This window comes from Pan troglodytes, chromosome 16, assembly GCF_028858775.2.
Source record: "Pan troglodytes isolate AG18354 chromosome 16, NHGRI_mPanTro3-v2.0_pri, whole genome shotgun sequence".
In the NCBI taxonomy this organism is placed as follows: domain Eukaryota; kingdom Metazoa; phylum Chordata; class Mammalia; order Primates; family Hominidae; genus Pan; species Pan troglodytes.
The window spans coordinates 41084032-41106653 of record NC_072414.2 but is presented as its reverse complement, the minus strand read 5'-3'; the positions used below and the strand labels follow the sequence as shown (position 1 = coordinate 41106653).

At 37.6% G+C, this 22622-nt stretch overlaps 1 long non-coding RNA gene across 1 annotated transcript; it reads left to right on the top strand.

Annotated features, from left to right (window-relative positions):
- Positions 1 to 1786: 1786 nt before the first annotated feature.
- LOC134808449 (uncharacterized) lies at positions 1787 to 14797 on the top strand. The gene is made up of 2 exons (XR_010151381.1): positions 1787 to 1909; positions 14551 to 14797. It is a non-coding gene; the product is annotated as an uncharacterized LOC134808449 (long non-coding RNA).
- Positions 14798 to 22622: the final 7825 nt, after the last annotated feature.

Here is a 22622-nt window from a genome sequence, read left to right as displayed (position 1 = left end):
TTTAGAAGTGGGCGGGGACCAGATTATGTGTAGTCTTAGAGGTAATTAGCTGAGATTTTACTCTGAATACACTGGGAAGACTGGAAATTTAAAAGATGATACTGGCTATTATGTGGAAAAATTACTGTATGGGGCAAAAGTGTGGGCCGAGAGACAGTAGGAGTCCATTGCAGAAGTCTGGATGAAAGATGATGGAGATTTTTGGACTAGGACAGGAGAAGTGGGTAAGATCAGGATAAGGCTGACAAGGATTTGCTTATGAGTTGAAATTGGGGGTTATGAAGGAGAGAAACATCAAGGATGGCTCTTGGATTTGTTACTGAGTAACTGGTAGACAGTGGTATGATTAAATGAAATGAGAAGACTAAGAAAGTATTTTTTGGTAAAAGAAACAGTGGACAAGGAGCTTGGAAATAAATGAGAGTGGTGTCACAGAAACAGGCATTTCAAACAGTAAGTATTAACTGAATGCTGCTGAGAGGTTAAATAAGGGCAGAGAAGGGCCCTAGGATTTAGCAAGATGCAAGTCTTTGGTAATGTTAATAAGCATTTTCAGTGGAATGATGAAGATGTTCCAGCTCTTCTATTTAACTATGAGTAATTTCATTTAAATAGTCATCCTTAATTTCTCACTATGAATTAAAGCTTTTTTGTTTGTTTTGTTTTGTTTTTTGAGACGAGTTTTGCTATTGTTGCCCAGTCTGGAGTGCAGCAGCGCGATCTTGGCTCACTGCAACCTCTTCCTCCCAGATTCAAACGATTCTCCTGCCTCAGCCTCCCGAGTAGCCGAGACTACAGCTGTGCATCACCACGCCCAGCTAATTTTTGTATTTTTAGTAGAGACGTGGTTTCTCCATGTTGACCAGGTTCTGCATATATGTATATAAATATATATGCATATATTTATAAGCATTTATATATAAGCACTGTATATTTATAAGCAGGTTCTGGCCAACATGGAGAAACCCCATCTCTACTAAAAATACAAAAATTAGCTGGGCGTGGTGATGCACAGCTGTAGTCTCGGCTACTCGGGAGGCTGAGGCAGGAGAATCGTTTGAATGCAGGAGGCAGAGGTTGCAGTGAGCCAAAATCGCGCTGCTGCACTCCAGACTGGGCAACAATAGCAAAACTCTGTCTCAAAAAACAAAACAAAACAAACCAAAAAACTTTATAGTGAGAAATTAAGGATGACTATTTAAATGAAATTACTCTCCTGACCTCGTGATCTGCCTGCCTCTGCCTCCGAAAGTGCTGGGACTATAGGCATGAGCCGCTGTGCCCGACCTAAAGGTTTTTTTTTAAGTCCTTTTTTTGGTGGTTGTGGTGGTAGTAAGAACACTAAACATGAGATTTTTAAGTGTACAATAGAGTATTGTTAACTACAGGCACAATGTTATGCAGCAGACCTCTAGAACTTTTTCATCTTGCATAACTGACTTTATACTAATTAATTAGCATCTCCCCATTTCCCCACCCCCCAGCCCCTGGTAACCATTTTATTCTTTGCTTCAGTGAGTTTGACTATTTTAGATACCTCACATAAATGATCATGCAGTATTTGTCCTTACCTGAAAGTTGATTCTTTTTTCCATCTTCTGAATGTTAAGTAGAATAACTTAGGAAATTTTGAAATAAAGCCAACTATAACTCCAGACATTAATAACAAACAGCTTTCTATAAAATGTCTCTTCCTAGAAAGTATTTTAAAACCAGTTTGTTTCCTTTCCAACACTGTGTGTGTGTGTGTATTTATATATATTTTATTATTATTATTATTTTTCAGATGGAGTCTCGCTCTTGTTGCCTAGGCTGAAGTGCAGTGGCACGATCTCGGCTCACTGCAGCCTCCGCCTCCCGGGTTCAAGCGATTCTCCTGCCTCAGCCTCCCAAGTGGCTGGAATTACAGGTGTGTGCCACCACGCCCAGCTAATTTTTTAATTTTTAGTAGAGACAGGGTTTTACCATGTTGGCCAGGCTTGTCTTGAACTCCTAGCCTCAGGTTATCTGCCTGGCTCAGCCTCCCAAAGTGCTGGGATTACAGGAGTGAGCCACTGTGCCTGGCCCAACACTGTATATTTATAAGCATTTAACTTTAAAGTTTTTCTTTGATGCCTATTAACTATAAAATTGTTGAAATCCATTGCTTTACCTAACATTTGTATGTCCCCACAAAAGCTGTCAATTTTTCCTTGTTGATGAAGAATGAATTTTTTATATGTAAACAAAGCCCTTTTGGTTTATCGATTTTTGAGATATCTCAGAATATCATTATAGCTAGATGTTAATATAAAAATCATGAATTATAGAAAAGTTTGGGTTTGTCTAGAAGAAACAAACCAGTTCAAATATAAACAACATTGAAAGATTGTATTTTGAGTAATCTCAAATTCACAGTGGAATAACAATACATCTAAAATTACCATGTTTTATTAGGTTGGTGCAAAAGTAATTGCAGGTTTTACTATTGAAGGTAATGGAAAAAACTGCAGTTACTTTTGTGCCAACCTAATATCTGAAAGTACATACTTGGCTTTACATATTTGAATGCTTATGAAGCAAGAATAATTAAATTTGCAGGCAATCATATCTCAGAAGTAATGGCTATTTCTCCTCAATAGAAAATCAGGAAACAGTTGAGTGAGATTGTGCTTCTGTGGAAAAAATAATGAATTCTAGCAATAGGTTGCTATCTTTTTTTTTTTTTTTTTTTGAAAGAGTCTTACTCCGTCACCCAGGCTGGAGTGCAGTGACACAATCTCGGCTCACTGCAACCTCCGCCTCCTGGATTCAAGCAAGTCTCCTGTCTCAGCCTCCCAAGTAGCTAGGATTATAGGCATCTGCCATCACACCCGGCTAATTTTTGTATTTTTAGTAGATATGGGGTTTCACCATGTTGGTCAGGCTGGTCTCGAACTCCTGACCTCAGGTGATCCACCCGCCTCGGCCTCCCAAAGTGCTGGGATTACAGTCGTGAGCCACTGTGCCCAAGGTTGCTATCTTAATAGATGCCACTTTCAGCTTCCCAGGAAAGAGGAGTGTGGTAGAGTAGAAAGACCTAGGAAACAGGCGACCTGCATTATATGGTTGACTAAGAATTGAGATCTTGCCACTTAATCTCTCTGGGCTTCATTTTTTTTTCTTGAGTGATTCTTTTTAACCTCAGGTATATAGAACAGAGAAAATCATTATCCTTGTCACCTGGCATAATAGCATGTCTTTTCAGTTTACTTTCCATGTATTTAGTTATGTGTATGTTTTGAAAAAATAATATACATATGCCTATTTTTAACTTTTTTTTGAGAAGGAGTCTGGCTGTCACGCAGGCTGGAGTGCAGTGGCACAATCTTGGCTCACTGCAACCTCCGCCTCCTGGGTTCAAGTGATTCTTCTACCTCAGCCTCCTGAGTAGCTGGGATTGCAGGCATCGGCCACCACACTAGGCTAATTTTTGCATTTTTAGTAGAGACGGGGTTTCACCCTGTTGGCCAGGTTGGTCTCGAACTCCTGACCTCAGGTGATCCGCCTGCCTCGGCCTCCCAAAGTGCTGGGATTACAGGCGTGAGCCACTGCGCCTGGCCTTTAATTTTTATAAATGACAAATTTTATTGATAAATAATACTAGTACATATTTATGGGGCATATGTAATATTTTTTACATGCATAGGATGTGTAAGGATCAAGTCTGGCTATGTAGGGTATCCTTCACCTTGAGAATTTATCATTTCTATGTGTTGGGAACATTTTCAGTCCTATCTTCTAGCTATTTTAAAATATACAATACATAGTCACACTACTCTGCTATCGAACATTAGAATTTATTCCTTCTAACTGTGTATGTATACCCATTAACCAACCTTTCTTCAACCACCCCACATACACACCTTTCTCAGCCTCTGGTATCTATCATTCTAATCTATCTCCATTACATCAACTTTTTTAGCCCTCACATGTGAGTAAGAACATGTGATATTTGTCTTTCTGTGCCTGGCTTATTTCACTTAACATAATGACCTCTGGTTCCATCCATGTTGTGGCAAATTGACAAGGATTTCATTATTTTCTATGGCTGAATAGTATTCGTGTGTGTGTGTACACACCACATTTTCTTTATTCGTTCATCTGTTGATAGACACGGGTTCTTTTCATATCTTTGCTGTTGTGAATCATTCTACAATAAACACAGGGTGCAAGTATCCCTTTGATATACTGATTTTTTTCCTTTTGATAAATATTCAGTAGTGGGATTGCTGGATCATATGATAGTTCTCTTTTTAGTTCTTTGAGAAATCACCATACTGTTTTCCATAATGGCTGTACTGACTCACATTCCTATCAACAGTGTATGAGTTCCTTTTTCTCCATCCTTCCCAGCATCTGTTATTTTTGTCTTTTTGATAACAACCATTTTAACTGGTGTAAGAAGATATGTCATTGTGGTTTTGATTTACATTTCTTTGATGTTTAGTGATGTTGCGCATTATTTCATGTACCTGTTGGCCATTTGAAAGTCTTTTAAGAAATGTCTATTCATATCCTTTGACTACTTTTTAATGGGATTTTTTTTTTGTACTGTTTAGTTGAGTTCCTTATATATTCTGGATATTAGTCCCTTGTTGGATGAATAGTTTGCATGTATTTTCTCCCATTCAACAAGTTGTCTTTTCACTCTGTTGATTGTTTCCTTGTCATGCAGAAGCTTCCTAGTTTAATATAATCCCATTTGTGTATTTTTGTTTTTGTTGCCTGTGCTTTCAAAGCCTTAACCATAAAATCTTTGCCTATGCCAATCCCCTGAAGCATTTCCCCTATGTTTTCCTCTAGTACTTTTATAATTGCATGTGGTATGTTTTAAGTCTTTAATCCATGTTGAGTAGATATTTGTGTATGGTGAGAGATAGAGGTCCAGTGTCATTCTTCTGCGTATGGATATCCAATTTTCCTGGCACCACTTGTTTAACAGAGTATTCTTTTCCCAACATGTGGATTTATTTCTGAGTTCCCTATTTTGTTTCGTTGGTCATTGTGTCTGTTTTTTACCAATGCCATGCTGCTTTGGTTGCTATAGCCTTGTAATATTTTTGAGGTCAGGTAGTATAATGCCTCTAGCTTTGGTGGTTTTTGTTTTTGCTCAGGATTGCTTTGGCTATTTGAGCTCTTTTTGGTTTCAAGTGAATGTTAGGATTGTTTTTTCTATTTCTGTGAAAATGACAGTGGCATTTTGATAAGGACTGCGTTGAATCTATAGGTGCTTTGTGTAGTATGGTCATTTTAACAATATTCTTTAATCCATAAGAATGGATGTCTTTCAATAAGTTCTTTCAATTTCTTTCATCAGTGTTTTGTAGTTTTCCTTGAAAAGGTCTTTCGCCTAGTTGGTTAAATTTATCCGTATGTATTTTATTTTATTTTATTTTATTTTTATACCTATTGTAAATAGGATTGCTTGGTTGATTTCTTTTTCAAAGAATTTGTTAGTGGTGTATAGAAACACTAGTGATTTTTAAAGTTCATTTTTTATCTTGCAACTTTACTAAATTCGTTTATCAGTTCTAAGAGTTTTCTGGTGGAGTCTTAAGTTTTTCTATGTATAATATGCTGTCTGCAAACAAGGACAAGTTGACTTCCTCTCTTTGAGTTTGGATATCTTTTATTTTTTTCTCTTGCCTAACAGCTGTGGTAAAACTTCTAGTACTATGTTGAATGACAGTGGTGAAAGTAGGCATGCTTATCGTGTTCCAGTTTTTAAATAAAAAACTTTCCATTTTTCCCCATTTAGTATGATGTAAGCTGTGGGTTTGTCATATATGGTCTATTATGTTGAGTTACTTTCCTTCTGTACCCAATTTCTTCAGAACTTTTGTCATAAAGGGATGTGAAATATTATCAAATGCTTTTTCTGTGTCTTTTGAGGTGATCGTATGGTTTTGTCCTTCATTCTGTTGATGTGATGTTTCACTCTTATGAATCTGCATATGTTATACCATCCTTTCATCCATGGGATAAACCCCATTTGCTAATCGTGTATTATCTTTTGGATGTGCTGTTGGATTTGGTTTGCTAGTATTTTCTTGAGGATTTTTGTGTCTGTGTTTATCAGGGATATTGGCCTGTAGTTTTCTTGTTTTGTTGTATCCTCTTCTGGTTGTAATATCAGGATGATGCTGGCCTCATAGAATGAGTTAAAAAGAATACCCTCCTCAGCCAGGCGTGGTGGCTCACGCTTGTAATCCCAACATTTTGGAAGGCCGAGGCGGGTGGATCACCTGAGGTTAGGAGTTTGAGACCAGCCTGGCCAACATGGTGAAACCCCATCTCTACTAAAAATTCAAATTAGCTGGGCGTGGCAGCATGTGCCAGTAATCCTAGCCACATGAGAGGCTGAGGCAGGAGGATTGCTTGAACCCAGGAGGCGGAGGCTGCAGTGAGCTGAGATCACACCATTTCACTCCAGCCTTGGTGACAGAGTAAGACTCCAGCTAAAAAAAAAAAATATATATATATATACACACACACACATATATACACACACACATATATAGACACGCACATACACACACATATATATACTCACACACACGCATATATATATATATATATATATATATATATATATATATATATATATAATCATGCCACTGTACTCCAGCCTGGGCAACAGAGCGAGATTTGGTCTCAAAAATAAATAAATAATAAATAAATAAGAATACCCTCCTAAAGTTTTTGGAATAGTTTGAAAAAAAATTGGTGTTCTTTTTTTGGAAATTTGGTAGAATTCAGCAATGAAGCCATTCAGTCATGGGCTTTTTTTTTTTGTTGGGAGACTTTTTATTACTGATTTATTACTCATTATCAGTCTATTCAGGTTTTCTATTTTTTCCTGATTCGATCTTGGTAGATTGTGTATGTCCAGGAATTTATCCATTTCCTCTATGTTTCCCAGTTTGTTCATGATAATCTCTGACAATCTTTTGCGTTTTTGTGGGTATCAGTTGTAATGTCTTCATTTTCTTTTCTAATTTTGTTTGAGTCTTCTGTCTTCCTTTTTTTTTTTCTTGATTAGTCTAGCTAATAGTGTATTGATTTTATCTTTTCAAAAAGTAAAATTTTTGTTTTATTGATTCTGTATATTTTTATGCTCTATTTTGTTTAGTTCTGTAATCTTTATTATTTCTCTCCTATTAACTTTTGGGTTTGCTTGTTCTTGCTTTTATAGTTCTTTGAGGTACATCATTGGATTGTTTATTGAAATCTTTCTTCTTTGATGTACACATTTATTGCTACAAAATTTCCTCTTGGCAGTGCTTTTGCTATATCCCATAGGTTTTGGTATGTTGTGTTCGATTTTCATCTGTTTCAAGAGCTTTTTAAATTTTTCTCCTTAATTTCTTTCTTGACCCAGTGGTCATTGAGGAGCATGTTGTTTAATTTTTATATATCTGTACAATTTTTAAAATTCATTTTGTTATTGATACCTGGTTTTATTTCACTGTGGTCTGAGAAAATACTTGATATGATTTCTATTTTTAAAAAATTGTGAAGACTTGCTTTGGGTCCTAGCGTGTGGTCTATCCTGAAAAATGTTCCATGTGCTGATGAGAGTGTATTCTAGAGCTGTTGGATGAATTGTTCTGTGTATGTCTGTTATGTCCATTTGGTCTATAGTGCACTTTAAATCCAATGTTTCTTTGTTAATTTTCTGTCTATATGATCTGGGTAATGCTGAGAGTGATGTGTTGATGTCTTCAACTGTTATTATATTAGAGTCTATCTCATCTCTCCTTTTAGATCTAATAATATTTGCTTTATATATGTGAGTGCTTAGGTGTTGGCTACATATATGTTTAGAATTGTCCTATCCTATTGCTGAATTGATCCCTTTGTCATTACATAATGACCTTCTTTGTCTCTTTTTACTATTTTTGACTTAAAGTCTTTTTTATTTGATATAAATAAATATAGCTACTTCTGCTTGCTTTTTTAACCCATTTGCATGGGTGGATATTTTTCTATCCTTTGACTTTTAGACTATATGTGCTTTTATAGATGAGATTAGTTTTTTGTAGGCAGCATATAATTAGGTCATGGTTTTTAAAAAAAAAAAAAAAATCCATTCAGCCATCTATATCTTTTAAGTGCAACATTTAATCTGTTCAAATTCAATGTTATTAATGTGTAAGAACTTATTCTTGTCATTTTATTGATTTCTGGTCATTTTATATATCCTTTGTACCTTTCTTCTACTCTTCTTGTTTGTCATTGTGGTTTGGTGGTTTTCTTTATTGGTAACTTTTGAGTCCTTGCTGTTCCTTATTTGTGTGTTTACCAGTTGATTTTATACATTTATGTGTTTCATGATAGTAGATAATATCCTTTCACTTCTAAGTGTAGGACCCTTCAGAGCACATCTTGTAGGACCAATCTAGTGGTGATGGATTCCCTCAGCTTTTGCTTGTCTGGGTAAGACTTTATTTTTCCTTCATTTATGAAGGATAACTTTGCTGGGTATAGTATCCTTGGCTGATGGTTTTTTTTTTTTTCTTCCAGCACTTACATATCATCCAATTTTCTCCCGGCCTGTAAGGTTACTGCTGAGAATCTACTGTTAGTCTGATGGAGATTCCCTCATAAGTGACCAGATGCTTTCTCTTGCTGCTTTTAGAATTATCTCATTGTTTTTCACTTTGACAGTTTGACTATAATGTATGGAGATTTTTTGAATTGTATCTGTTTGGGGATCTCTAAGCTTTCTGAATCTGTATGTGTAAATCTCTTGCTAGATGGGAAGTTTTTAGCTATTATCTTGTGAAATAGGTTTTGTATCCCTTTGGTTGACTCTTCACATCCTGGGACACTGAAATTTTGAATATTTGGTTGCTTTGTGGAGTCCCACGTGTCGTGTATGCTTTGTTCATTCTTTTTTATTCCTTAAAAAAATAAATTGGGTTATTTCAAAAGACTTGTCTTCAAGTTCTGAAATTCTTTCTTCTGCTTGTTCTAGTCTATTATGGAAGCTTTTAATTGTATTTTTTATTTCATTCAATGAATTCTGCAATAATTTTTGTTTAGTTCTTTTTTATGATACCTATCTCTTGGCTAAATTTCTCATTCATATCCTGAATTGTTTTTCTTATTCTTTATATTGTTTATCTGTGTCCCTCTGTATCTCACTGATACTTTTAATATCATCATTTTGAATTCTCTTTCTGGGATTTCATAAATTTCTTTTTCACTGGGATCTGTTGTTGGGTAATTATTACATTCCTTTGCAGGTGTCATATCTCTTTGCTTTTTCATGTTTCTGTGTCCTTACATTGATACCTGTGCATCTGGTATAATAGTCACTTCTTCCTCTTAGAGGAGGACTTTTTCCTGATGATATATCTATAATGTTTGTTGGGTAGGACACTTTGGCTTTGATTATGGGTGTGAGCAGTAGTATAGGGTCTGTATAATTTATTTGGCTATAAACAGCATCTGTGGTGTATGTATGTGATTTCCTCAGTGGCTTAGGGTTTGGTTGTTAGTGGAGGCTCTGGTGAAATTTTACTGGGAACAGAGACACCAGGTAGACTACTCCACTGGCCCCAGTGGTGGCCATGGAAGGCTGGACATGCCTGTCCTTGGGCCCCAGGACAGCATGCACTGGCACTTGTGTTAGTTGCTTCAGGTGGGTCATTCTTGGGCCTTCCGCCACCTTGCTTGGGTGCCAGCAGTGGCATTGGTGGCCTGGTGTGTGTGCAGGTTGTTGAGCTCCTGGGCAGTGGGTGGTACATGAACAATGGCAGTGGTAGTGACAGAACAACTCCCTGGCTCCCAAGTGGTTCACACTGGTGTTGGAGGTGGCTGCAACAGGTACTCAGGCCCTCAGGTGATGCATTCAGGTGGGTGCCAACTGTGGTGGTAGTGGCAGGTTGGGTGGTCCCATCCTTAGGACCCTGAGAAGAGTGCTCAGGTGCCAGTGATGATGGATGAGGCAGGGTGATCCCAGGCCCCAGATGACATTCTCAGGCACTGGCTAGAGGGTGGAGCTGGGCTGGGCAGACCTGTCCTCAGGTCCCTCAGTTGTACATGTGGGCATTGGCTATTTTTGGCAGAGGCAGAGTGATCCCCAGGCCCCTGTGGGGATGGCAGGGTTGCTTTCAGTGGTAGCCAGCAGAAAGCAGGTGGCTGGGTAGCACATGATTTGGCCTCAGAGTATGGCTGTGGATAGGATAGCCTGTCCTCATGGCACTCATAAATATGCCACAGCACTGCTTCTGGGGACAACAGGATTATTGGCATTGGCTCCCACTTCAGCCCTGGCAGCAGTAGCCAGCAGTGGCAGTGGCTGTAGGCAGGGCATGTCAGTGGGACTCCAGGAATGTGGAGATGCAGAGACTGTTGGGCCCCATGGCAGGAGGCAGTCTGGTGGAGACTGAGCTCTCAGTATCCTGCCATGTTGTAGCTACTTAGGACTCATAGGGATGCATGGGACCTAGCATGAGTTTCCTCTTTGGAGCAAGGGTGTTGTGTGGTATGGTCTCCAGGCAGTTCCCTATGTTAGTCTCAGGGCCTGTAAAGGTAAGGGACTCTTCCTTTGTCTAGGACTGTGGGAGTCCTCCATAGGAATGTGGACCACGGGTGGTCTCTCCGTCTCTCACTTACCCTTTCTCCACATTGAGCAGCCTCTTTAGGCTACCAGCCAATCCTAGCTGAGCAGGCTGCCTTGATTCCCTCTCCTTCTTTACCTTAGGTGTTTCCTGTTACTTCTCTGTTGAATTCTAGTTTTCTTTCTTAGATTATCCATTCAAAGTGTGATTATCTACTTGCTATTTTGGTTCTTCTTTGTGGAGGAGACAAGTATCAAATGCCTCTACTCAGTCCTTTTGAACCCGTCCTTTTAACACTCTCAGTACCTTTTTAAACTATGCTTTTATCCATGTTATTTTTAAATCTGGTTTATTACTTCTGACTGTTGTTTTGTCACTTATATCTCATATGCATGCCGCAATTTACATATTTATCCTGTGATAGACATCTATGGAGGTTCCTTCCAGATCCTTACTACATAAATAATTCTGTGATGAACACTTTATCCTTATCTCCTTATGTACCTGTGCAAAACTTATTCTGGCATGTGTATCTGGAAATACTGGGTCTTAGGGCATAGTACTTAATTTCACCAAGTACTGCCAGATAACTCATCAAAATGGCTGTATCATTTATGTTCCCACCAGTAGTGCATGAGGGTTCCAGTTTTCTTTTATCCTTGACAGCCCTTGATAATATCTAACTTCGGTATCTTATTGTTATTTTAAATGTACATTTTTATTACTAATGAGCTTGTACATCTCTTCATACATTTATTAGCCATTTAGTTGTCCCCTTCTATGGACTGTCTACTCTTCACAATCTGTTATTGGCTTATTTTTACTGATCTATGTCAGGTCATTTGTGTATTCTAGATATTAAACTCTTATCTGTCTTATTTTAGATTTGCAACTATTCTCCGAAGCATTGTCTCTTATGTCCTTATTGAACATAAAACTTTCATTCTAATGATAAGTCTATCCTTTTTCCTCCTCATCATCCATGCTTTTTAAGAACTCATTTAAGAAATCTTTTCCAATACAGAAGTGTTGTTTTATAGTTTCCCTTTTATATTTAAATCTTTATTTGGAGTTTATTATGGTATATGATTTGAGGTAAGCATCAAGCTTTTCATTTCTTTGTAATGAAGCACATTTTCTCAATTTCATCTACTAAATTATTATTCCCCACTGATTTGTGATGCTACCTTTTTAAACTACCACTTCTACAAAGGCAAGGGGTATATTTCTGGGTTCTGTAGTCTAGTTCTATTTGTTTCCTCACCAGTGCCACGTTGTGTTTTTATTACTGAGCTGAGTGATGTCTTCATTACAGGAGAATCTCTCCACCCAATTTTCTGCTCATTTTGGAATTTATTTTAGTATTCATGTATCTTTATCTTTATTTTTCTGTATCAATTTTGCCATCAGTTTGTCAAGTTTCTTTAAGGTACTGTGGAGTTTTAATTGGAATTACATTAAATTCAGAGATAGATTTGTTTCCTTTTATGTGACTCTTGTTTTTAGTTTTTTTCACTATAAAGATTTTGAGCATTCTTTGTTATATTAATTTCAAAATCTTTATAGCTTATGATCTGTTATTTTCTAAAATATTTTCTAGTTGGTTATTATTGAAATAGAAGAATGATATTGATAATTTGCATACTGGTTTTTATGTTTACCAACCTTGCTGAACCTTATTTATCAATAGTTGGTCTTTGATTCACGTGTGTATGTGTGTGTTTGAGACGGAGTCTCACTCTGTCGCCCGGGCTGGAGTGCAGTGGTGTGATCTTGGCTCACTGCAACCTCCGCCCCCTGGGTTCAAGCGATTCTCCTGCATCAGCCTCCCAAGTAGCTTGGATTACAGGCACGTGCCACCATGCCCAGCTAATTTTTTGTATTTTTAGTAGAGAAGGGGTTTTACCGTGTTAGCCAGGATGTTCTCGATCTCCTGACCTCGTGATCCGCCCACCTCAGCCTCCCAATCACCTGTGTTTTTAATGTGGATAGTCATGTCAAAAATACACACACACATTTATTTGTAAGCATCTCAAGTTTCTCCATTAGGCGTGAAATTCGTTATCAGTTTTGAGGAGTTAGCATTCTTTAAATTACAAAAATTCTCTTCTGTTTTTTGTCTTCTAAAACTCTTTAAAAATCATAAATAGGTTTTATGAAAATAGGTTTTATGAGCTATATAAAATATTCCTCGACCTAATAAGATGAACATGTGTGTTCATATAGTGGGTTACATGATGTTAAATCATCCCAACATTCTAGGATAAACTCAGACTGATGATTATATCTTCCTTTTCAATACAATTTTGCATTTAATAGCCAACATTTTATTTAGAGGTTTGCCACCTATGATTTTAAGTAAAATTGGGCTATAATTTTCTCTTCTTGGACCGTCTTTCATTGGTTTAGTTATCAAGGTTATTTTACATCATAAAATGAATAGGCAGCTTTCACTCTTTCTGTTTATTATAACAGTATATAATATACATTATTATATTACATATAATATGTAGCATATTATACACATACATTATATTATATGTATAATATATGTATATATGTATAATATATGTATACATATAATATGTATAATATATGTGTATATGTATAATATATATATACATATAATATGTATAATATGTTCTTGAAAGAACTCACTTGTAATGCTGTTTGGACTAAGACATTTCAGAGATAGTAAGATTTTTAAATTAATCTTGCAATTTCTTTAATGATTATTCATCCTTTCAAAAACTTATCTTGTGCTATTTTGGCATTTTATTTGTTTTCAGAAATATACCTGATTTATATCAGTCTTCAAATTTATCAGGATATAGTTTGTGATATTCTTTTTCTTTTTAATATCCATTATATTTATGATTATTCCCCTTTTTTGTTCTGTATTTGTTTATTATGTCTATCTTATTAGTCTTTCTAACTTTCCAGTTTGGGGCTCATCTTTATTATGTTTTTTGTTCTCTTACTGATTTTTGCCCTGATCTGTATGACTTCCTTTATTCTCATTTCTTTAAATATATATTCTGTGGCTCCTTTTCTAGCTTCTTGAATTGAATCATTTTTAAATTAAATTATAGTAAATTTGCTCAAAACTATATGAAAATCCTCTTTGGTATTTTCCTTATATAGATCTGCTGATAATAAATTCTTCTAGTACTTATTGGTCTGAAAATGTCTTTATTTCATCTTCATTTTTGAAGAATATTTTCACTGGGCATATAAATCTAAGTGTGCTATTATTTCCTTCCAGCACATCAAAATATTTTACTATCTTGTGGTTTTTATTGTTTCTTTTGAGGAGTCAACTGTCAATCTAATTGTTTTGCCTTTGAAAATTAACTGTCTTTTTATCTTTAGCTGCTTTGAAGATGTTCTCTTTGTCTTTGGTTTTCCACAATTTTACTGTGATGTACCTAGATGTGGACTTTTAAAAATGCATCCTCTTGGCATCCTTTGGGTCTCTTGAATCTACAGATTGATATCTCTCACCAGTTATAGCAGAATATCAGATATTGTCTCCTTGGGTATTGCTTCTGCCACATTTTCTCTCTTCTTTTTTTCTGAAACTCCAAATAAGCATATATTAGACCTTTTCATTGTATCCTATGTCTCTAACCTTAATTTTTTTCGTTTTTTTTTTTTTTTGCCTTTATATGCTTTATTTTGGATTTTCATTTGCCTTTTTTTAATATTGTCACTTAGCTATGTGTAATCCATTATTAAATTTATATTGGTTTTGTATTGTCACTTAGCTGTGTGTAATCCATTATTAAGCCCATTGTAGTGAGTTGAATAATGTCACCCCAAAATTCATGTATACTAAGACCTCAGAATGTGACCTCATTTGGAAGCAGCATCTTTGCAGATGTAATTAAAGATCTTAAGATGAAAGCATCCTGGTTTTAGGATGGGCTCTAAATTCAATGATTGGTTTCTTTATAAGAGAAAGGAGAGGAAGATTTGGACACAGACACACAGAGAAGAGGTCAAAGTGAAGACAGAACCAGAGATTGGAGTTTTGCTGCCATAAGCCAAGAAACCAAGAGCCAAGAAACACCAGAAGGTAGGAGAAAGGCAAGGAAGAACTTCCCCTCTAAAGCCTTCAAAGAAAATATAACCCTGCCAGCACCTTGATTTCAGACTTCTGGCTCCAGAACTGTGAGAGAATAAATGTCTGTTATTTTAAGCTACCAGGTTTGTGGTAGTTTGTTCTGGCAGTCCTAGGAAACAAATATCCCTATCCATGAAGTTATTTTCCAACATTTACGGGAAATTCCTTTGAGCCAATTTGTCAGTCAGTCGTACATACCTTTGTTTTGTATGTGTTTCTGTTTAAAAACAACTTATTTAATGTATATTATTGATTCATTAAGGTTGACCTCATGGCCAACAGCACTATAACTCATGCCTGAACATAGCTTACCTAACACACATATTTTCTCCATAAGATACAGCCTTCCTGCACTTAGGAACACTAGACAGCACTTCAGCACTATGTTTTGAGGGCCATTAAATAGCAAAGTCACCAACACAAAGCCCAAAAATGCAAAAACTGTGGCACTAAATAGGTTGCAAGAAGAACAGTTGTATATATTCTGAGAGCTGAAACTAGAAGACAGAGAATCAGTCCCAGCTCAGAATGTGCGCTTTGGGTTACTCACATTTTTCATTAGTCTTTGCAAATGTATGTTCATGAATGACTGTGAAAGCACCAGAAATATTGATTTTCTGGTTACAAATACATTTTAATGAGTAGGTGAATTCTCAAATATGAAATCTGCAAACAATGAGAGTCAAGTGTACAACTAATCCAGGTATGCATTAAACTTCCAGCTGGGAGCTGAAAGTCAGATTTTATATAATGTCAAATATGAAGCTATGGTACTATATGGAGTTTGAATACCATTCGTTGCAGAAAATGATGTAACATTTTCAACAAATTGACTTTCCATGGTTTCTCACAGCTAGCTGCCTAAAGCCCCCACTTTAATGCATCTTCTATATCGTGCTATCTGGTTTTTTGTTTGTTTTTGTTTTTTTGTTTTTTTGTTTTTTAAGACAGAGTTTTGCTCGTTGCCTAGGCTGGAGTGCAATGGCGTGATCTCAGCTCACCGCAACCTCCGCCTCCTGGATTCAAGTGATTCTCCTGCCTCAGCCTCCCGAATAGCTGGGATTACAGACATGCACCACCATGCCCGGCTAATTTTGTATTTATTTTTTTTTTTTAGTAGAGATGGGGTTTCTCCATGTTGGTCAGGCTGGTCTCGAACTCCCAACCTCAGATGATCCACCCGCCTTAGCCTCCCATAGTGCTGGGATTATAGGCGGGAGCCCCCGTGCCCAGCCTACATTGTGCTATCTTAACCCAAGTAAAAGGACACCTCCCTTCTTTCCTTACTTGTTTCTCACCTTTCCCTGATAGGCTATTCCCTTGCCCTGTTACACACTTTTCTTTAACAGAGTCCCAGCTCTCTCTCCTTGTCTCCAGTGACACAGGTTTGGGGTCTGCCATCACCACCACCATTATGCCTTATTTGCTTATAATGCAGCAAAAAAAAAAAAGGGGTGACTGCTGAGCAGATAGCTTGGCTTAGATGAAATCTGGAACATTTGTTATAATAGTCAAAAGCTAAAACTAATCCAAACAATTCAATAATCTTACCATGAGTCTTCTATCCTGTTTTTTCTCCAGGTACTTGTCAATAATGTGTATTTTATACTTGTGCCAGGGACAGAATCCAGACAGTTTCCTCTTTCCTGTTACTTTGAATCAATATATTTAAGGGTTTGATTTTTTTACTTCTTATTCTTTTTTTTTTTTTTTTTTTCCTTTGAGACAAGGTCTCACTCTGTTGCCCAGGCTGGAGTGCAGTGGCATGATCATGGCTCACTGTGACCTCGGCCTCCCAGCCTCAAGAAATCCTCCCAACTCAGTTTCCCGAGTAGCTGAAACTATAGGTGCACACCACCACACCTGGCTAGTGTTTGTATTTTTTTTTTTTTTTTTTTTTTTTTTTGTAGAGATGGGATCTCACTATGTTGCCCGGGCTGGTCTCAAACTCCTAGCCTCAAGCAATCCTCCCACCTCAGCCTTTCAAAGTGCTGAGATTATATGCTTGGGCCACCATGCCCAGTGCAAGGGTTTGGTTTTTTATAGTGCTTCTATTTGGGAAATCAGGCATAGAGGAATAGATTATAAGATGGTTTTGAAAAATACAAAGAAACCCAGATGAGACCTGCAGATTCACAGTGACAGAAGACATATTTTTGCAACTTCCTTTTGAATCTCCTTTGCAAAGAGTCCTGTCCTCATTTAGCCCAGACCATAAGAAAGGATATAACAGACACTGTCATGTTAGTTGAAAGCAGGAAATTTATATTGGCCAGTGATTTCTTCCTGTAAGCCTGAACAAAGTAAAGCTTCATGCTCCATAAACTCTTCTCATGCTACGAATATATATAGGTTCACTCACTGTCCATAGAGCAGTTAAAAATGATCGTTGTTTGGGCAGAGAAGCTACAAGTTTTTGGATTATTTTATTTTGTAGAGCAAAATATTTACTGAAGACACCTGCAGGGGAGGTTATAACAATCTCCATAACTTAGAGAGGACGCTGTCCATAAAATGGCATTTTGTCTTGTCTTCACCAAGACTCCTATTTTTGGAAGGTTTTTCCTTAATTTTTAGAATGCTTTTCTTAGTTTGAAGCTTTTGGGAGGTCTCTTAGTGACTTCATTCTCTGGTTTAGGTCACTTATGACTATAACCCCACATCAAGAGACTTCTTACCAAGATATTTTAATTTTTCACTAGTTAAATGTCCATTTTTGTGTAAGAGTCCATGACATTTAATTATGAGCAAGTTATTTGGCTTTTCTGTCATAATATCCAAGAGTCAGAGTGAGGGCACAGGACAAAAAGCAAAGTACTTAGAAATGTGCTTTCAGTCAATATAGGGATGGGGGTTCCATTACTACTATGATACAGCTACACCCCTAGAGTCATTATTCTGACTCAGTGAAGGAAAAGCACTAAGCAGAATTGGGTGTAGCAGCGTAGATACATCCAGATACTAAATGTGGCTAGAACCTCTGAGTCAGAAGTTTCTTCTGGATTGAGCTCCACTGGGTTACCTCATTTTAGTAAAAATGCTGTAGCTCAAACCCCCACATTTATGGAATAACCCTGGGAATACTTGGAGGTAATTCTTCATGGTATTACCCGTGAAGAGATCCTGGTTCTCTACATGAATTAGCCTGTAGGTGTCATAATGTGGTTTTTTTTGTTTTGTTTTTTGTTTTTTTTGTTTTTGAGACAGAGTTTCACTCTTGTTGCCTAGGCTGGAGTGCAATAGCACGATTTTGGCTCACCACAACCTCCGCTTCCCGGGTTCAAGCGATTCTCCTTCCTCAGCCTCCCGAGTAGCTGGGATTACAGGCATGTGCCACCACGCCCGGCTAATTTTGTATTTTTAGTAGAGACGGGGTTTCTGCATGTTTATCAGGCTGGTCTCGAACTCCTGACCTCAGGTGATCCACCCACCTCAGCCTCCCAAAGTGCTGGGATTACAGGCGTGAGCCACTGAGCCCAGTGTGTCATAATGTTTTAATAGTTACATTTAATAAATATATGTATTTTTTATCTGTTTTATGATATATATTTATTTTTTATCTGTTATGTTTGTCTTTTATCTTGAAAGACAATCTCAGATGACATTTCTTACTCCTTCTCCTTAAATTATTTCTATAGTTTTGAGGCCTACTATTAATCTGGCAGTGTAATTTTTTTTTCTGTGTGCATTTTCATATGGCTTAGAAAATTACTCTGCAAATAATACATGATCATTGGTAAAAAAACTCAAGGTACACAGGATACATCATGAAAAGCAAAAGAATCAGGCCAGGCGCGGTGGCTCACGCCTGTAAACCCAGCACTTTGGGAGGCTGAGGCAGATGGATCACCTGAGGTCGGGAGTTCGAGACCAACCTGAGCAACATGGAGAAACCCTGTCTCTGCTAAAAATACAAAATTAGCCAGGTGTGTATGCCTGTAATCCCAGCTACTCGGGAGGCTGAGGCAGGAGAATTGCTTGAACCCAGGAAGCGGAGGTTGCAGTGAGCCGAGATTGCGCCATCGAACTCCGGCCAGGGCAACAACAGTGAAACTCTGTCTCAAAAAACAAGAAAAAGTAAAAGAATCTTGACCTTAGAGATAATCATTATCAGTAGATTATTTCCTGTCCTTCCAGAAACTCTCTGTGCATATAAAAAAATACAATTTTTGCATAAGTGGGGTCCAACTAAATGTTCTGCCACTTGCTTTGTATCTAATGTGTATATTTTAAATTGATATAAAGAAGGCACAGCAAGACAGGGCCCATCATACAGTATGACATTTCACAACATTGTATTCTTTTATTCTTGACTACAACATAATGTGCCTTTAAAGTGACCTTTTGTTTTAGTATGTATGGAAGGAACACAAGAGTTTTACAATAAACAATATCTTACAATAATGACTCATTATTTGGAGGAAAAAAAACCTAGCAAATATCTTGGGAAAATGTCATCGTGCATCTGGTGGTCAGCAAAATTGGAGTGAGATTCCTGTCTAGTTCTGTGGCATTCCATATTCAGTCTCACAAAGAATGGGATTGTGAGAAAACTCATTTTACCAGTGGGATGTTTCACAAAAATTTTTTTGACCAAGATACTCCCACCATTCTCAAGACCTATAATCTAGTTATATTTGTAAATGGAAAGCTTAATGCTTATTATTTTTAGCACTGCAAATGTTTCCACTTTTGGCTTTTAGAAAAACAACTTCCACCAGTTAATTTTCAGGCCTACTGTGTGCCAAGCTATGATGAACGCTTTTGATATGTCATTTAATCTTCACTGCAACCTATGAGGTAAATACTGTTCTTTTCTGATTTCCTTTCTGTTAACAAAACAAAGGCACACAAAGGTTAAATAATGTGTTCAAGACCACATCACTAAGTGGAGAAGCTGAGCTTGAGACCAAGATTAGTGTAACTCCAGAGGCCGTATGCTAACCTCTGTGCTACCTAACTTCTCTTGTGCAGTATTTTGTCCCTTCTCTTCCCACCTATTGCCCTTGCACTGTTGGTGCACCCTACTCAGCACGTCTGCAGTGTTAGCTGAAACAGCATATTGCCTATACCTTTTATTTGTTTCTTTTGAATCTCCCTTCTAGAAAGCCCTGTCCTCGTTCAGCTCAGACCACCCTAGTACAAGAAGGGTCAGCAGACACTGCCTATTAAACTGAAAGCAGGGAGTTCACATCGGCCAGGTGGTCTCTTTCTGAAACTGGAACAAAGATAACCATCAAATGAATATCAACTCTGTATGCTACATATGCCTTTTTATAAAACACTGGCTTTTAGTATGACCTACATCCACAAAATAGTGGAAAATTAGTGTAACTCGGTAGTAGAATATGTTACAGAGAAATTCACTTTACCTGGTCATGAGTCTTCTCCTGGACTTCAGCAATCTGAATTTCAATTCTCTCTCTTAACTGTCATACTTCCGATTCTCCTTCCTATCTACCCAGTCTTTTCTCTCACAAACTTATGTTGTAAGCATGTTCTTTTTCTTCTGCATTTGCATCCTTGAAATACTGTTTCATAGATGCTCACAGGCATGTGCAAGTGGGGAAGGGTGAGTGAAAGTACATATAGTGGAGTGTCTTGGTGTGTATGTGTATGGATGAGCAAATGGTATATCTGTGTGCCCAATTCACTCTCTGATATATGCTCTGGCATATGTTCAATAAATATGATAAATAAGTGGAAATAAAGACACAAAATTCCTTTTCTATAACAGAAATGTGGTAGTAGAGCTAGGGAATTTCTCTAAGGCTCTCTCTGTCCCTCACTAGCTAACCTGTGCCCTAGTCAAGGCTTGCAACATCTCTTGTCTTGATCCTTACATAGAGCTTCCAGATTAGTCCCCTAAGCTTTCCTCTTTCAATTCATCCTAGTAGCCAATATCAGATTTGTCTCCCCAAAATTCTCTAATTGATAACCTACATATTATGAGCTGAATTATGTTGCTACCCCTACCCCCACCAAATTCATATGTTGAAGCCCTAACCCTTAATGGGAATGTACTTGGAGATAGGGTCTCTAAGAAGGTAATTAAGGTTAAATGAGGTAATAAGAGTGGGTTCCCAATAGTATCGGTGCCCTTGTAAGAAAAGAAAGACAGACCAGAGTTTTTTCTCTTTATGCCAGCACAGAGGAAAGGCCATGTGAGGACAAGCGAGAAGCAATTATCTATAAGCCAAGAAGAGAGCCTTCACCAGGGACTAAATTAGTTCATACCTTGATATGGAACTTCTAGCCTCCAGGACTGTGAAAAAATAAGTTTCTGTTGTTTAAAGCATCCAGTCTACGTTATTTTCTTGTGGCAACCCTACCAGACTAATATACTAGGGTAACTCCCTATTTTTCTGACTCTAGACTCCTTTACACCCCCTACCAAATCCAATCCTACCATAGTTGCCCATCATCTCCAACTTGGCATTCTCTGCAGTCAAGTATGGCTCTTCAGTGTTTCCCGAACACTACCTTTTGTTCATGGTGGCTCCTGCTTCAAAATAAGACCATGCCAATAGATTATTTCAACAGCCTCCCAGTTGGTCTCTGTGCCTTTCCCCTTCAGTTTATCTTCAGTCTACTCCTAGAACAGCTGCCAAGTGATTCTATTAAAGCATGTCCAAATATCTTACTCCCCTGTCCAAAACCTCCCACTGTATTCCCATCTCACTCAGAGTAGAAGATCATATTCTTAAAATGGCCCCCAAGGCCCTGCCCAAAAAGTTCTCCCATTGTCTTTCTGACCTGATCACCTACTACTTACTTTCTTGTTCATTTCGCCCCTGCCATATTCGTCTTCTTGCAGTTTCTCCAACCTGCCAGGCATATCCCTCCTCAGGCTGTTGCACTTGCTGTTTTCTGAGTCTGGAATACTATTTCCCCTGGACAGCCACATGACTGCTTCCTGCATTTCTTCAGCTGTTTGCTCATATATATCACCTTCTAAGAGACATGGTCCCTGACCAACCTATTTTAATTTGCACACACACATCCCACTTTCTGCTTTATTTTTCCATGGCCACCATCTGTCATACTATTTATTTTACTTTATTTTTTCTTATTTTCATGTCCTTAGAATGTAAGCTCTCTGAGGGTAGAGATTTTGTCAACTTTGTTCATTGCTATGTCTCCAGTGACTAGAACAGTGCCTGACTGTTCAAGAAAAACAAATTAAATGAATCCCAGGGCTTTTGCCTTCCTTTTCCTGTCTGATTTAATTTTTTCTGGTTTACTATCCCAAACCATAGTATCTGATCAGACATCAATTGTTCTGTTTAACATGTGCTTGTTTTTTTTTTTAATTTTCCCAGCCAAATTGTAACTTTCTTGAGGGCAAAGACAACATAGGATTAATTTTCTGCAATCCACAGCTCCTAGCAGAGTGCTGGGCATGTAGTCAACATTCATTAGATTCTTGATGATTAGATTCTATCTACAGTAAACTAGAGTCTTTCAAGGTGAGGCTGCCTATTGGATAACTATAAAAAATTTCCAAAGGGGCAGACAACTAGGCTAAAGGTATACTTCCTTCTTGAACACTCAAATTCTTTATTATAGAGATTTTCATAGCCCGGAAAAGCCAAGCAAAGGGTCCGTTGTTTATTGGGAGCTTAAGGAAATATGAAGGATGCACAAGAATCATCAATAATTTCTCAGGTGATGTCTTGGGCCAATACAAGTATGGTTATAACTTTTGTAATAGTCTGTCTCCTCAGTCACCAGCTAAATCTGCTGAGAAAAGGATGAAAAAGCCAGATCCAGCTGTCTATCTAAAGGCCGAGAGGCATACTTTAAGTTCTAGGGTGGAGTTCTAGAAGCTAATATATACTTACAGAAAAGGGCCAGAAAAAAATGTTAATGTAGCCACTTTGGAAAACAGTTTGGCAGTTTCT